Source organism: Beta vulgaris, chromosome 6 (genome assembly GCF_026745355.1).
Source record: "Beta vulgaris subsp. vulgaris cultivar EL10 chromosome 6, EL10.2, whole genome shotgun sequence".
NCBI classification, from domain to species: domain Eukaryota; kingdom Viridiplantae; phylum Streptophyta; class Magnoliopsida; order Caryophyllales; family Amaranthaceae; genus Beta; species Beta vulgaris.
In genome coordinates, this window is record NC_079207.1 from 661,241 (window position 1) to 678,041 (window position 16,801).

The 16,801-nt window shown below is 31.9% G+C and overlaps 1 long non-coding RNA gene across 1 annotated transcript; it reads right to left on the reverse strand.

The window, feature by feature from the left end:
• Window positions 1-1,270: 1,270 nt before the first annotated feature.
• On the reverse strand, window positions 1,271-8,891 carry LOC104884471 (uncharacterized). Its single transcript, XR_008969830.1, has 2 exons — window positions 8,524-8,891; window positions 1,271-6,134 (listed from the first exon to the last, which is right to left on the reverse strand). It is a non-coding gene; the product is annotated as an uncharacterized LOC104884471 (long non-coding RNA).
• Between the last annotated feature and the right edge of the window lie 7,910 nt (window positions 8,892-16,801).

Sequence of the window (16,801 nt, forward strand, 5' to 3'; positions counted from 1 at the left end):
ATTCATTAATCCAACAAATCCCTCAATTATATATAAATTAAAATCCAAGTTCATAAAATCATTGATCCAAAAATTATACAGTAATATATTTCAAGTCTTCAAATTGCTAAATGATGTTCTAATTGAGTCAATGTCGGATTATGACAGTCAACACCAAAAAAGTGGTCCGAGGTTTCATTTCGCAAAGAAGTTGAAGTTAAAGGTTGTAAGCAACAAAAAAAAAACTTTTATAAGGTTGGCTTTCATAAAACGGACATTTTAAAAGTTGTTTTTTTGACTAATTTTTCAAAGTTAAAAAATACAAAGACTCTCTTCATTTAAAAATATCAACTTTTTATAACTTTTACAAATCATAATTAGAAATATTAATGATATATTGTAATGAGAAAATATTAAGGGAGACGAAAGTCCCAACTTTTTTTGATCTCATCCTCGCAGGAAAAAAAATATTTGTATACAGTTGAAGTCAATATAATTGGCGCCCACCTTCAAATGATGCTATCAAATAAGTTCCCGTAGCTCCGCTAGCAAGTCCGAACGAGTCGTCTGCAATTAGTGTAATGCTAAGAAACAATTAGGAACAGTCATCCTCGTCGAGCCCACAAGATGGCTTTATCTTCACTTTCAATTGTTGAAGCAAATTTTTTCTTCTGCTTTGATAGCATCGATTATTGAAGCAATTGCACTTTTATTGGCATGGAATTCTTCTTCTAAAGAAGTGGACATGTAAAACCTTATTATTGAAGGCATCAATCTTGTTGTACACATCTTGTGAAGAATATTTTACCAAGAAGTGATCAACATTAATTCGGTCCAACTCAAAAAATAACGGGTTTTGGACATTATATTTCAACTCGTGATTCAGCGCAGATCCGACTCGATTTTTGAACAAAAAAGACGGATTATATACCATTCATTTCAGAAAGTTAGGCTATGTTTCAGTACGACTCGAAAATAGTCCAAAAAACCTGCTTAGCATGCCTAAAACAGTGGATTTTGTCACGAGAAAATTGGCCCTGTCCGGCATGAGAGTTGTGCTCAAAATACGCCACTTATTTTAGCAAAAGGCCCATGATCACCCCTAAATTTAACTTGTTTTAAAGTATTCAGTCATCATAAATAAATTATGCTAAATTATGAAACGTTTGATATGAATAGTTAAAACGATGTGGACCATAAGTCCATAGCCAAGATAGACCTCTTTAAAACTTGAATCTACCCTCGAACATGTATTACAACTTTTAATCTCATAACAAATAAGAACCAAGAATTATATAGTAGGACGGGAACAACAGAATATATTAGCACTGAATAAAAGCTGCGGGTTTCCGTACAAAATATGATACCAAGTGGAAGTGTATGGATTGCGAAGAAAAAAAAAGAAAAAGAAACACAAGTATATGGACTGGAGTCTATGGAGTCTGAAGTATATAACAACCTTGTCCAATAAAAAGTTATGAGGACGACATGAAGTGCATCCTACTACATCTTGGCCTTTTCCGCCACATCCATACCACAAATCTCCAAAAAGATTACTGCCAAAAGAAAAATCTTTCTAATAGTAGTTTGCCTCGGAAATGTCTGACATTGCCAGTTTGCCACATGAGGAAATTTCCCTATCACTCATAATCATAAACCTTTCTGTACTTTTAAAAAAAAAAATTATTTAGCGAATAATTTATTCATTAGAGATATACATTAATAATTAGTAAGAAAAAGTGGTCAGACACTTGAGAGTAAGGGGGAAGGGTAAAGAGAATCCCTACCCTCAAAGTGTCTCTAGTGGGGATTGAACCTCCAACCTTGATGTTGGAAGGGTGTTCTCCTTACCACTAGACCAAGTACTATTTGGTATTGTTTATTTCTAATGGGTGGTCTACTCAATATATAGATGTATCAATCTTCAGAATTACTTCCTTGTATTCTCTTTTACCCCAAAATATAGTTCCTTTTTTTTTGCACAGTGTGCATTATGTGTCTTTGACCATCAATATCTTTAGTTATGTATTGATAAAAACTATAAGAAAATATTATAGGACTATACATTGAAGCGAATTTGACATGATTCTACACGAATATATTTTATAGTACTCCCTCCGTGAATCCGTCCAATAATATAGTGTTCACTTCTCATTTTTCACAAGAATTAAGGAAAATGGGAGGAGTTTTAGGATTTCTCAAAAACATATATTTATAAGTAAATGTTTTTTGGGTACTTTTGTGTTGGAACTAGTTTTTTTCCTTTAAAAAAAATTGAAAGAGCAATAAAATGGTGTAAAACAATAAATAGGGGCTCATATTTTGAAAGAAAGATATGGGTATTTTGGAAAGTTTTATGTAGAAATGAAGGATAATTTAGTCCAAATAAATTGATAAAAAAGAAAATAGGCACAACAATTTGGGACACCGTACCCATAAAGAAATGCGAGCACTATATTATGGGATGGAAGGAATATATATCAATGAGAAAATTTTGTCAAAGGTTCTAATGTTTGACCATAAACATGAAATGGGAATTATAGTTTGAAACGGAGAGAGTATAACTCAAAGTATTACTAATGGTAAGGTTTGTATCTCATAATTTTTGGATCAAAGTAATCTTTAGGGTTGAGATTTCCTTAAGTTCCCCTCACCTTTAAAAGGTCTTGCCTGTATAGCAGGGCCTGATTAAACTTGTGAAGGGTCTAATTCGATAGGGTATCTATCCTTACGAATCAAATAAAAAAAGTCTTAGTCTCTATTATGGAGATGTCCTTCTCTCATATGGGGATTCTGAGTCTAGTTTAGTTTTTTTTTTGTCTTTAAGTACAATTATCAAAAGATCATAGTCATAATGAAATGGATAAATATTTTCAAAAGTCAAATTTTAAAACTTAAAAAAGTTTTTACCAAAAAAAAAAAAAACTTTATAAAGGAAGTACATATCAAGGGCTCAATAAACTCATAAAGAGAAAATAATGTATTCAATAAACCAATAAAATGAAATAAAATTGAAAACAAAAGAGGAAAAAGGAATTACCAGAGAAATTAAGTTTGAGGAGATTTAGTTGATTCTTAATATATATTTTACTTGACAAGAAATCTATAAATTTGAGATAATATTCCATCCTAAATTTATATATCTATTTAACTAACATGTTTGTGGAATTTGGAGTATATAAAATATTGTGAAATGATGCTAATGTAAATCACATCCCTCTATTGTAAATGAAAAACAATAAATTGTCATAAATAAAACAATTAATAAACAAAAAGAGATAAAGAAATTTAAGACATTAGTCAACAATTCTATCCTATATTACATAGTGTTTATTGCACATAGTGTAATCTATAAATCTCAAACGTTACTTGGAGTAACATTCTACAATCGCTACCTATAATATACTCGGCCCGTTACTATAACCACTACCTTACCAAACACCCATAATTTTCTTAAATAGCGTTTTGACCTTGTACAACCGCTACCTATTACCTAAAATGCTAGTGCCAAATAGGGCTTTAGTAGTACTACTGATAAGATTTGCATCTCATAATTTTGGGATCAGATCTTTGGGAGTGAGATTCCCTTACATTCCCATCACTTTGAAAGGACCTTGCCTGTATATCTGAGCCTGATTAAAACTTGTGCCAGGATCCAATTCGGTATGACACTTATACTTACCAATAAAAAAAAGTTAATCCCTTGGTACCTACTTCCTTTTTTAAGTTTTAAATCTTGACTTTTGACAATATTTATGCATTTTATTTTGACTATGTTTTGATATTTATACATAATGAAAAACATACTCATGTTTGAATCTCATCATTTGTCTCGATTGTAATTTCATTGGAATTTAGTAATTTATCATATTTACAGCTACATAATCAAAGATATATATTAAGGGTCAAACTTTTTTAAAATATACCAAGTCATAATGGAACAATTAGTAAAATATATAGGAAGTTATTTATAAATTCTATGGATGAATGTTTTGGTTTACTTACTACATACACCCTATGGATGAATGTTTTGGTTTACTTAATACATACATACGCCCTTTACTATTATAATCAAGGTACACCCATATTCATTCAGCCACTTTTTTCTCTTTATTTTTTTAGATTCTTAAAGTCGCATGTAAAACCTTTCTATATTTTTGTTTAAGGGATAAAACCTCTGTATATAAATAACAAGTAATTAACTAGAAGTTCTAATAAAAAAAACTTGAAAATCGTAAGGAATATATACTATCTTTAATAAATTGTAGCACTAACAAAAAAATTAGCACGACGAGAAGAGAAGATTTTATCGGGAGATTGTTGCGAGGAAGAGGTTAAGAAAAGGGCAAATTTCAAAAATTATAATTTAATTTCTTACTACTAGTGTTAGATTTTCAACCTTACCCATTAAGATTTAGGTAAGATCTTCCTATGGTCCTAGCATAAATTATCTCATACGTAGCAGTAGTTACGGTTGCACCACGTCAATCGTGCAACACTTATATTACCTCTGTTTTTATTTAGTTGCAACATTCACCTTTTTGCACAAACTTTAAGAAATGAGAAAAGAGAGTATAATTGACCCACTTGCCCTTGCTACTAGTACTGTAATTAAATGGGGAGAAAGAGAGTAGGTAAAGTAAAGGTAATATAGTCAAATTATCCCAAAAGTTTTCCTAAAAAGGAAAATGTTGCAACTAATAAAAAACACCTAAAAGTAGAAATTGTTGCAACTAAATAAAATCAGAGGTAGTATAAAACTAGTCGCATATGCATCGGGAGATGCACGTCAAAAACCTTATGTAGCTATATATACGAATTAACATGTTTTTTTATTTAAAATTATTTTGCTAATGATGTAAATTGTAAAGGTAGATGTTATTATCTTTTTAAATTGAAGGCAAGGTCATCTTGAAAATCTTGGGTCTCATGTTCTAGCATGAAGATTAGGCCCCTAACTTATAAAATAATAAGATGATAGAAAGTTGATTATTCAAAGATTAATCACTAAAAAATTTATTAAGGGTGGGAAACTAGCGTGATTTCCTCAAATAAGGAGTACATTTTTTAGAATAATACATCTTAGGGCCCTTATATCTTTGGAGCCCTGTGCTGTTGGGCTCCTTGCACACTCATCCACTCCCTTGATTGAAGGTGATCGATTTTAACTGTTCAACACCGTCACTAAAAAATTTAGTCGATGATTTAATAATTCCTTGTCAACGACTTTAGTATAATTCTTTAACGATTATAAATGTCAATAAATCATATTGTAAGAATTTTGTAAATATGAAGTATTATGTTGTCACGATATATTGCTAACTTTTTTTGATTGAAGATTATAATTAATTTCGTGAATTGATTGTGTCAAGATATTAATTGTGATTGCATAATTCATTTTTGACTTACTCATATGGCAAGTTGCATTGATTTTCATTTAAATATTTATAAAAAGAAAACGATGTTTTAAAATATTAGAGGGTATTCTAGTCATTTTAAAGGGAGAAAACCATGTCTCTTTTCCTTAGCTTATACTCCCTCCGTTTCCTAAAGATCTTCTCACTTACTGTTCCTACAGATACCAAGGAAAATCAAGTTGTGTGGGGCATGGTGTGAGTAAAGTAGGAGAGAGAAAGGGGTTAATATAAATAAACAAATAAAAAGGGGTTAAAGTAGGAGAGAGAAAGGGAGTAAAATTGAATTAATAATGTAATGGTGGACCATATGATAGTGACATGAGAGGGTAAATAGGGAAATTTGTTTTGCCAAATAAGGAATAAAGCAAAAGAGGGAAGATCTTTTGGAAACACCCTTAAACGAAAAGAGGGAAGATCTTTAGGAAACGGAGGGAGTATAATGGAAATCAATAAATTTTTTGGGAGGATTTGAATTATTTTTAAATAATGTTTTTCAATTCTTTAGCTTAAAAGGTATCCGATCAAGATATGTATAAGCCCTACAATGAATATATATATACAAGATATTTTTGTGCCACGTAAAATCTGTGATCACATGACAACTACAAGTTATGAATAGCAGGTGATAGTATAGTGGTATTAGCATCACCTCTGTGTTTAAAGATCCTGGAATCGAGTCTCATCTTTTACAAGAAAGGATCCTCAATTTTCTCCTCTCCTTGCAAGTGATCACTTCATCTTACCTCAAAAAAAACAACTACAAGTTATGATACTAAAATACGAGTGATGATACAAAAAAATGGGATAAAAGAGTGTTTTCCAAGACGTATATACAAGATATTTTTAAAGCAACAGATGATAGCCTAGTGGTATTGGCATCACCTCCGATCCCAGAGGTTAAGGGATCTATTGTTACCCCTTAGCTTGCAAGGAGGGATCCCCAATTTCTCCTCTTCTTTACAAGGGACTTTATCTTACCTTTATAAAAATAAAATAAAAAATATATACAAGATATTTTTGTGCCTCATCGGACATGTCAACCACACATTGTATTGATAATTTTTCGTTATAATATGATTGGCTCAGTAGTTGGGGTTCATTAGTCAATGACCTAGATAGGTAAGAGAATATTTAATATATATCTGAGTTATACCCTAAGTTCCATTTTGTATTATATATACTATACTTAAAATGGCTGGTTTGGGAGATCAAGTTAAGCAATCAACTAAGCTAAAATCTCTTTCTTTTAAAATATGTTTATGCAAATATTGTGGGAAAAAGTTCCTGAACTCACAAGCATTAGGTGGCCATCAAAATGCTCATAGAAGGGAGAGGCAAGAAGCAAAAATACAAAAACAAGAGATGAGAAATATGATGATGATGATGGCCAACTTTGGGAAGCCATTGATGCCAGGCTCCTTCATTGAACCACATGGTCTTGCGCAACACCAGATCATAGAAGGCCAACCTTTCTATTCTTTGTCTTACTCTTCTACCAGTAGTCATCCTGTGATTAACTATTGGCCAGGAAGTTATCACCTGGATGATGGAGTACTCAGTTCTCATGGACCTAATCATCTTGTTCAAGGTGAAGTTGATAATTCTCATGTTGAGAATGATAATCATAACTTATTAAAATTAGAGTTGCCTGATCTCAACTTGGATCCTTCTCTTTGATATCTTATTAATGGGAAATAATTATAACATTAATTGTTATTATGTAATTATATATTGTTTTTTTTGTCCTACTACTAGGAGTTTCTTGTCGCCTTCGGCGAGTAGACTAATCTCCTTTGCATGGGTATCTCAAAGGGTAACATCCCTCCCAGTTAAGATTTTTTCCATACCTAAGGCTTGAACCCGAGACTTTAGTTAAGGAGCGAGAGGTCCTTAACCTCTCACGCCAATCCCAGCTGGTTATGTAATTATATATTGTTAGATTAGTATATCTATATGTATACGTGTATGCATGGTATCATTTGCTTTATCATGGTATGTTTCCATTTTTCAGTTTCTAAGATTTTAAAGTTGTATGATGTTACTAAGTTGTATGCAGGATGAACTTAAAATTATTACTATACTATACATGTTTATATTGTAAAGGGACAATAAAAAATTGGAAAATTTCTTTTTGTAATTTCTATATTTTCGAAAAAAATTGAAAGTTGAAAATATAAAAACGATAACAAACCGACCTTACCCCAAGTAATCTTTTTATCTACTGTTGAACTTCACCAGGCCAACCTTAACATGTGGTATTAATAGGAGTAATTCACAGAGGCTAAGTGGGTAACACACTTTTTATTTATATATTCCCATCATTATTGAGATGACTTTTGACAGTGATAAAAATTTATCTTCACAATGGTGTCATATAATAATGTTGTCAAAATCATTCGTATACTTCCTTAAAAAAAAAAAAAAACACAATTCCAATACCGCTTTTGTACCACACCTCAGTTCTTATTGATTGTTTAATATACATATTAAATACTTTGATTACTATTATATTTTCTCCCTTCTTCTAATATCTTCTCATTTTGCAAATTTGTCACTAATTACAGGTAAAAGGAATATTTCTAAGTTCTTTGTAATATACTACCTCCGTATTTTTTAATTGCACCATTTGCTTTTATGACACTATTCATCAACCAACTTTGTTAAATTATCTCGCATCGTTATATAGAAAAAACATAGTCAAGTGGAGTCTTGTTAGATTTGTCTCGATGCGAGTATTCCAAATATGAAATTTTTATAATTTTTACTCACGTTTAATAAGAGATATTAAAGTTCAAAAAAGCGTCTCGCCAAATGTGAAAAAACAAATTGTGCAACTAAAAAACATCAATGGTATAAGTAATTTTGCAAACTATGTTACCATATTTATATAAGCGTATGAATGACATATAAGGAGATCCATTGAACAATAATTAAGCAAACCCTAACTAATTAAATTCATAAAAATAATTGTCAATTTCAGTTTTGAATTCGAATAAGCAAACTCTAACTAATTAATAAACAATATCCACAATCCACATTCAACAATTTACTCTAAATAATCAATTAATCTAAGAATCTAACATATATAAACTTATAAATGTAGGAAAATATGAAATTAAAATCTAACAACTTAGTGAATTACTGCGAGTGTCGAACTTCGAATTAAAGGCGACGAAGACGCGAAGTCCTCAACTCTGTCACCGCCGACACCGCGTGACTACCGTCTGCCGACAGCCACTCTGGTATCTTCGTCGAGTATCTTCTTCGTTACTCGTTTCGTACTTTCGTTTCTCGATTTCTGGGGTTCTATGTTAGTGTGGTTCAGTCTTGATTCCGTGTTTGAGAATTGAGAGAGAGGAGAGAGAATTAGAGGAGCGTGATAGAGAGAGAGAGATAGGAGAGAGGAGTGTAAGAGAGAATGAAATTCCGTGCCTTGGCCCCTTGTCGCGTTCCAGCGTGGTTTTTTTAAGCTGATTTTTTTTTTGAATTTTGAGGATACAGTTGTATCCCATGTACTTAGCTAGGCCCGCAACTAAAGCCATGTTATATTAATAAGACTATATGATATAATTGTTTGGTTGATGATTAGGATCATCTATATGACAAGAAAATAACATTGATGCTAAAAAATGATAACTTCTTTTTCCAACAAAAAGACAAATAAGAAAAATCAGCTTGCTAATATTATATTGAATGGATAAACATGAAAACTAAGAAATATATCAGAAAATCCAGTCAAATTTAGCTCAAGAAGCGAGGAGAAAATGCTACCGATTATTAGGAGTAGGCGCTCCACACTCCACAATCTATGCCCATCTTCGCCGGTCTTAATTCGAAAGGAATACTACAAGAAGGGTGCCTAGGTATATCCTAAGAGGAACATTGAATATGTAGTTCCTGAGTGGGAGCAACCCTTGAGTGGGAGCAGTTGCTGAATGGGAGCAGTTCCTGAATGGAAGTTGTTCCTGAAGTTTCAGAGTTGGAACGAGAATTTCTTGACCAACAGGAATTATAAGTGCGAAGTTCCTTAAAAAGGAACTAGCACGTCGAAAAGTTTTAGAGGTAGATCAGAGCTATCAACATGCGGTTCTTGATTTGGAACAACATGGAGCATGAAGGCAGAATGAGTTCATTTTCTAAGATTCGTGTAAGTATCTGGAAACATGAAAGGTAATGGAACAAGGTTTCAAAATGAACTTGTGCAACTTAGAGTCAAAAGTATTTAAGAGTCAGTTAGTCTATTGCATATTATTATCTTAATCTGTAGGACTTATTTACAGTTTGTTTCTTAATAAATCTCTACTTGATTAATTGTTTTCAAATAATATGCATTAGTTGTTTTATGCTGAGTTTTAGTTTTTAAATAAAAGATAAATTTTAGTTTCTAAATAAAAGATTAGTTTTAAATATAATCTATTTTAATTTAGGATTCTAATTTTATATCTTTAGTTTATTTAATCTTATCTTATTAGTTATTGAAATATAAGAAGCCTAGATTTATAGTACTTATAATGATTTTTGTGAGTGCAGGAATTCGACGCGAGTTCCTGTACGCACAGGAACTCATGTACTTATTTTAAGTTTATGAAAAAAGTTTTTAGTAAAATATTTTTGCACAAGAAAATAAATAAAAAGTGAGTTCTGGAAAAATATCTCTTGGATTATATTTTCATAAAACGTTGCTTTTTTCTCCAAGTACTTATTTTCTTTTTGTTTCCTATTTTACTTTAACTGCTTTTATTGTAAACGTGATTTAAGTAATGTCCAAGTCTTTAACTTCTTTCTCCCCAAGTTTCTCCCAAAAAGTTGATCATGTTTAAGTGCCTAAAAATTAGGAAACTTATTGTTAGTGGAGGAATTAGTGGGATTATGGTTAAGTCTGGAGCGTACTATAATTAGAGGCTTATGTCTTGAATCCATAGTGTCTGATTGGTGTCTTTCTGTAGTGTCTAACTTATATTATTCCATAAGGTTTGGCTTAAGTAATAGTGTTATAAAAAAAAAATTCTATTTTATTGTTTGAGTCATTTCTTGTGAGTTCCAAGTTCATACGACTGCTATATATGTTCCTTTACAATTATTCCGTTTCTATATATATACTAGAGTTAAACCAAATCATCAAACGTCTATATTTGAGGTTGGGGTTAAAGGGTTTGAGTGAACTCCCGTAATGGGGACTTGTTGAAGAGCTTGAGAGAATTCTTGTGTCAAGTTTGAGTTAGGAACTTGGGTAAGTTCTTGTTGTTTATGCGTAGACTTGGGGTGATGTCTATCCAGGGCTGAAGGGTTTGAGTAAACATGTTGTAAAGAGTTGTTGGAACTCTTAAGGGACTTAGAGTTATCTAGAGAGTTAAAGTTCCTAGTGGAACTTGTGAGAGAATTGGAGTTTCGAGTGGAACTTGCACATGTAATAGATTTAAATGGAGGAGGTTCCCTATTATAGTGAAAAGTCTAAATCCTGAGAAGGTCGTGGTTTTTCTTCTTGTATTAAGACAAGGAGTTTCCACATAAAAATCTCTCTTGCACGTTGAGTTCCTTATATCTTCTGTTTTAAATTCCGCAATATTTTAATTTGGACAATAAGTTCCGCACTACAATTCACCCCCTCTTGTAGTATTCCTTCCGAGTTAACAATTGGTATCAGAGCCGAAACTCGGTGATAAGCAGGAAACTCTGTTGAGTTAAGTTCCTGCAAGAAGAAGGAACTCGTACGAGAAAGGAACTCCACCTTAAGTCATTCGAAGGAACAATTAGATGCTGACTCTTTATTATCAATTAAAAGCCACTCAAGGATTATCAACAACCCCTTTGGTGTAAGTATCTCTTTCTTGAGCTGTTCTTTATACGCATACATTAAATTAGAACTTGTGGCTTATATTATTTCTAGTAAATCTATCTTTATGGCTATGATGTTTTATTTTTGCAATCTTGAATTGGACAACATTGAAACTGTTTTTAAAGACATAATTCAGTTTTCCAAATTGTTTTTAAATATCAAAGAATCAATATGCTAGAAATGGTTCAAGGAACAAGTCATGGAGCAATGCATATTGTCACTCTTGAAACTTGATTTTTGTACGAAAGAGAACTTTATTCTGTAGGTAGTGTAATTTATTGTTATTTCATTTATTTGCCAAATAGTTTTTTATGGATTTTGAATATATTGAACATTTATTATGTGGATGCATGATTTTTACTACTACAGATAGTTGTATAAATCTATTTTAGTTGAAAAAATAGATTTTTGTCTTATCTTACTAACAAGAAAGGACCCAATATATATTGGGTAGCAAAGACCAAGTAGTAACTAATTTTGCAGGCTTTGTAAGAGGAGATAACTAGTAAATGATGACAAAATGGTTATTTGAACACTTGGACACATATATGAGCTCCTCCCAATAAAAGCCTTCAAAAGAGGTATGTAGAAGGTGATACATTTGCTTAAGTAAATGGGTAAGACGCCTTTACAACATCGTGCAGATCTTGGTCTTTTATATAATATGTATATATATTTCACAAGTTTATTTGCTTCTTGATGTTCCTTGTCACTAATGCAAATTTGTAGAAGGTTGGAAAAGAGAAGTTATTTTACAAGTATATACTCCCTCCTTTTCATTTTAATCTACACACTTACACTTTTCACGCATGCCCATGCAAAACTTTGAAGACATACTTCCTCCGTTCCATAATAAGTGAAACATAGAAATTGGAGACAAGATTTAATAAACATCACTTTCAAAAGCCAAAAAGTCATAAAATACCCTTATTATTATCAAAAGGAGGAGAGAGAAAAGCAAACCACACAAGTTTGGGATGGGCACTCTTGTCATTTTGTTACTTTCTTTTATCCATTTAAGGTATGTTTCACTTTTTTTGAAACGTTCTAAAATAGTAAGTGTTTCACTTATTATAGAACGGAGGAAGTATATCTTTAGTTTTGTATTTGAAAAATCATTAGAAGTACTTATTAGTAAACATGTTATGATGAATCTAACAAGATCCCACATGACTATATTTTCATCCGCGTACAAATCACAAATGATGGTTAAAATGAAATTTGTGAATAGTGTAAAATATCAAAGTGTAACAATTAAAATGAAACGGAAGGAGTATATATTATCTTCTCTTTATATGTTGTGCAGGTTATTAATGTTTATTTTGTAGGTTTCATATTGAGGTAACTAAAATATCAAAAGCATAAATATTAGTTTTAGATCAAGAAACTCAAACTTTGATTTGGAGGAATTAATAGTGTTCCAAGAACGCTGAAATGAACAAATGGTATAGGAAGAATCCAAAATTTGGATCGAGTTTCTAAATCTTTTGAAATTGATCTTGGTTCAAAGGAACAAAGCAGAAGTTCCTTTTCACATGAGATTATAATTTTTTTGAGAAACTTTATTTTTATTTCAATTTTTTTTAAAATTATATTATCCCTTTTGACTAACCTACTAATATTGAAATGCACAAAATATTTCTTTTTCGATTTGTTTTACACACAACAAGAATCCGCCATTTTACCGTCCGGATTTACCGTCCGTCTAAATTTGCAGACAGTAAAGTTAAAATTACCGTACGAATTAAACCAGACGCTAAATACCGTCCGATTTTGGAAATTTACCGTCTGTTATGCTGCCCGACACTATTTACCGTCTGTTTTTACGTCCAACCCTACTTTTGTTTCATCCACACAATAACAAAAACATTCTCTTTCTCTCTCATCTCCCAATTCTCTCAGTCTTGCTCTCTCATCTCAATTCTCTCACTCTCTCTCATCCCAATTCTCTCACTCTATCTCCTTATGTTTCTCTCACTCTCTCTCATCGTCTTTTTGTCGTCGCCATCCATCCCCAACATCACAGGCTCCACGAAAACAGTTGAAAAAACGCCTTCGCCATATTTTAAGGTTAGATCTAGTTTTTTTTTTTTCATAATTTCCTTTTTTTTGGATAGTTTTCCGTTTTGATGGTTGGTTTCCTTCAAATTCGTTTTTTAAAATTGGTTTTCTTCAAACTTTTTAAAATTCATTTTTTAAAAATTTGTTTTCTTAAAGTTAGGTTTATTAGTTGGATTTGCGCTGTTTTTAGGGTTTTTGTGTCGGCGGCGGTTAGGGTTAGGGTTTTTTGGTCGGCGGTGCTGAGGGCTTCTGGGTGGCGGCGGTTAGGTTTTCGCAAGGGTCGTCTGGGCTGGGGTTTTTATTTCAATTGTTTTTTTTTATATTTTTCAATATTTTTTTTGTTTTTATGCGGCTATTAGTATTGTGGTAGATCTGAGTTTTTTTTTTCGAAACATCTTTGTCCTTTTTTTTAAAAAAATTTCTGCATAGATTTCAGTTTGATTTTTTAAAAAATGTTTTTTGGTTTTGTGGTATTTTAATTTCGTTTTTTTATTTGAATTTCGTTTTCTGGTTTTTAAATTTTTTTTTTCTATTTTGATTTTTCGTCATTCTGTTTTTTGATTGTGAGTTTCGGGTTTGCGGGTTATGGGGTGCGGATTTGATTAATTTATTTGGTTATTCTCATTTAACTATGCTTGGGTTAAATTTTGGTACTGCTTGCGTTGTGGTTTTAATTATATGGTTAAATGTTTATTTTAATGTTGGGGTTATATTAATTTTTGTTCAATCTTGGTGGTTGCAGATCATGATCAGATGTGTTCAAGGATTATTTGAAGAGATTGATTCCAGATATTAGTTGAATAGATGTATTTTTTTTATTTAACATTTTAGTTCAAGTAATTTTGTTCTAGATATTACTGGAATTTCAATTGGCATGTAAAATATGTTGTATTTACCATTATAATTAATATGAAGTACTTCTATAAAGATTCATTTTTATGTTTCAATTTCAATGTTTCTTTTCATTTTTGTGTTCACTAAAATATTTACCAAAACCTTACAGCATTAAGAGAGAAAAAAAATAATAAAGTAATTTTTGAATTTTTATTTTACTATACTGTGCAATTTCCGTCTGACTTTTTGATTTAGCGTCCGAAATTTCGGACACTAATTGCCGTCTGAAATTTCAGACGCTAAATCAAAAAGTCGGACGCTAAATATTTACCGTCCGCCAAACGGACACTAAATGGAGAATTAGCGACCAGGGGTTTTGCATCAGCCTTTTAGTGTCCGTCGACGGACGCTAACCTCTTTACCATCCGATCCCGCATTTTTAGCGTCCGATTTTGGCGGACGGAAAAGAGTGATATTCTTGTTGTGACAGATTATATTTCTTAGTTTATGATAACCCAAAATGAAGGAACAAGTTCATGTTCTGCCATCAAAAGAATGAACACATTAGGAACAAGTTTCTGAAATTAAAACGAGAGTTATAGATATTATATTTGATAGATCTGAGTCACTCAAGCTGGTTAGAACACAAAGGAACAAACAATATTTAGTAAGGGGGAAAAACTCGTAATGTATAGCTCGACAACGAGTGTTCCAAGCATATGGTGATAAACAAATCAAAATTACTCTCGCTATATGCTTATGATGAAGGAACTTTCGCTTCATAGACCAACGTAAAATGATAAGATTGTTTAATAATCAAATGTTGGTAAGTTAAGCTCTCGTTCCATTGTATATATTTTTATTGTCGAGTTAATGAATCACATTTTGTTAAAAGTTTTTAACGTTCGCTAACTGTGGTTGTTTTCAAACAAAATTGTGTCATCAATAACAAATAAAAATGTCATACTTGAAGGGAGTCAAAGAGAACACATACTTTGTGGATCTTTGGTTCCTAACAACAACATGACATGACTAGGTATTATTGAAGATGATCTACTTATATCTTTCGAAATGATAACCTAACTTTATCATGGTTGACAAACTTACGTCAAGGAACTTGATTGTAGGTATATCTCACATGTAGTTCTTTAAGGATAAAGTTTGTAAACCATGTGCATGAAAAAACTATGTGATCTTATCTTCTTTTCAAATTTCATAAAATTTGGTATGCACCACAAATTATTTGAAAACTTTTTCATGTGTGAATTTGTGTGGCATGTTAACTGTTTAGATTAAAATTGTAAAAGAGATTTGTCTTGATTATAGTTGATGTTTATTTAAGGGACACTTGATTCTTTTATTCAATAGAAAAGGTGGAATATACTCCACATTATGTGTAATCATTGCTAAGAAGATTAAACGTTTGAGCGATCATTAAATATTTTATTCGAGATCTAACAATGGAACCAAGTTTCAAACAAGTTTGATGATTTTGCAGGAACAAAGTATTTACTACAGGTTTTCAAAGTGAAGAAAAATTATAACCAGAAAGGAACTTTTGGGAAGTCGTCACTACTCCTAATCATCAACAAGGATATGGTTATATCTTTGATCCACAAGATACACCACGAACTCAAAAAGTAGAATATTCTACTAGGAAATTTTGATGATATAAGTGGAGAGGTGATGATCCTATGATGCGCCTTCAATTATAAAGCATACCAAGTTTACAACAAAGAGAACAATGTGCGTAGTAATGAGTGAGCATATTATTCTTATTAAAACTAACTTTTGTTCCTAGTAAACAGGTTAAAGATGGTTTTTATGTCGAACTAACATTTTTCTATGGAGCAATGAGTTCCTAACATGAAATATGATCCTGTGATGCGTCTCATGCATCCTTAGAGCGTCTAAGTTTGCATCTTTGCATCGTTATGTGCCTTACCTAAGTTGATTGCACCGATCTGCTAAAATATTCTTCTGCAGGTAATCAAATTGCTTGTAGTTATTGTTCGGTATACTAACTTCATTTTTCATAGACCAACGATACATAAATCAGTTCTAAACTGCAGAGCATTTAGAATCGTTCTTCGTCCCAATACTGTATACTTTGAATTTTAGTTTCCTGAAACTCAATCAAAGTTGGGGATTCCTATAGACACATAATCATGTCTCTCCATTTAAGATCCTAACGATGAAACATATCGCGGTCTTAATTATTCCGACCCAAGAGGAGAGCATTCCGAAGAGCCAGACCCAAAACTATTTTAATGTGTAAAAGCTGAATCTAATGATCCAAATCTTATTTTAAAGTCCAATTAATTTTTCCTGATAGTTAATTGTATTTTGATCCTATTAAAAATATTTTAAGCCCAATCCTTTAAAGATTCCCAATTAAATTACTCATAATAATTAGCTGTTTTTATTTATTATTTTCATAAATATATAAATATTTTCAAAAATATTTTAAAATCATATTTTATCTAGTAAAATTGATTCATGGAATTTAAGGATAAAAAAATCGTTCAAAAACGCGTTTAAGGAAAAGGCTGTCAAAACATGTATGACGCAGGCGGTGCGCCTGGCGCACCAATCTGCGCCTAACACATGTCTTTGTGCGTCACACAGAGACGTGTGCATAACACACTCTCGGCCCAACGCATACTCTGCTTTT